We start from the raw sequence: 1,187 nt of genomic DNA, 5'->3' as shown, positions 1-1,187 counted from the left end.
TAACCTCAATTAGAATTAAAGTAATGACTGCAAGCTATTTGTGAATTATAATCATAGGTAGTTATATATGATATGAATTGGTGGGATATAGGAGAGAAGATAATTTGAGGGGATTTAGGTTAATTAGGCTAACTGAGTATTAGGAAAAAACAAAGTATCGCGGGAATTAAAGCGGGTCGGGTGGAGGAAAAAAAATATGCGCGGGAATTAAAGCGGTCCAATAAATTGCTCTTTTGAACTAGCTATCTGCGGTAATTTTGGTAGCCAAATATACCGGTTGCTACGAAATTAGCTACAAGTCACATTTGGTCTCTAAATTAGCGTCTAATTTCGCTACACCTATAAGTTAGTATCTAAAATTAGAGACTAATTAATATGTAGTGGCTAATTTTGTTACTAAATATTTCATTTTGCTACTGATTTTCACTCAGTTGCTAATTTAGTCTCTATCTACGTCTTCTCTTGTAGTGTAATTAAAGCGGTAAGACAAACAATTATGCAATGATAAAACGGTTTCGGGAATCTAACTAACAATTCTATACTAATAACGAAATAGAAGTGAATTGAAATAGGGCCGAAGAATACCGAGATTGCAGAGGAAAGATTAAGAATAAGAACGAAAATTCCAATGCTCAACAATATTCCAAACCCTAATAAAACTTAGGGTTACTGTGTAAAACTTAGATAAAAATCGGATTAAAACTGAATGTGAAGCTTAGATAAAAACTGGATCCTGTATCTGATGTTCTAGGTTACGTTATATAGCAAACATACGTAACACTTATTATCAAAACCTAAACATAGTGGGCTTCAAGTTCCTCGATCTTTTAATTCTCGTCTGGAATAGCAGTTGGGTCGATCGACTGAGCGTGGTGGTCGATCGACTGATCTTCAGTATACAGTAGCTTCTGGAACCCGCAGGTTGGTCGATCGACTAATGGCAGTGGTCGATCGACTGCTTGAGCTGCAACTTAACTTCTATAATCTCGTGGATTTGTCTTTTGGGCCTTGAATTGCGCACCAAGCTCGTTCCTTAGGCAAATACTTCACGCCAAATGCAATGCAGGATACTCGGGGACGGATTTAGCTCGATTTCCGCTGGATTCTTCACATTTCTGCAATAAAGTACAAAAACACGGAAGTTGACGGAAATAGGGAGAAATGTAGCATAAACTACATGAATGAGC

Source organism: Silene latifolia, chromosome 8, assembly GCF_048544455.1.
Source record: "Silene latifolia isolate original U9 population chromosome 8, ASM4854445v1, whole genome shotgun sequence".
In the NCBI taxonomy this organism is placed as follows: Eukaryota; Viridiplantae; Streptophyta; class Magnoliopsida; order Caryophyllales; family Caryophyllaceae; genus Silene; species Silene latifolia.
The sequence above is the reverse complement of the archived record's forward strand: the minus strand, read 5'-3'. Positions refer to the sequence as shown.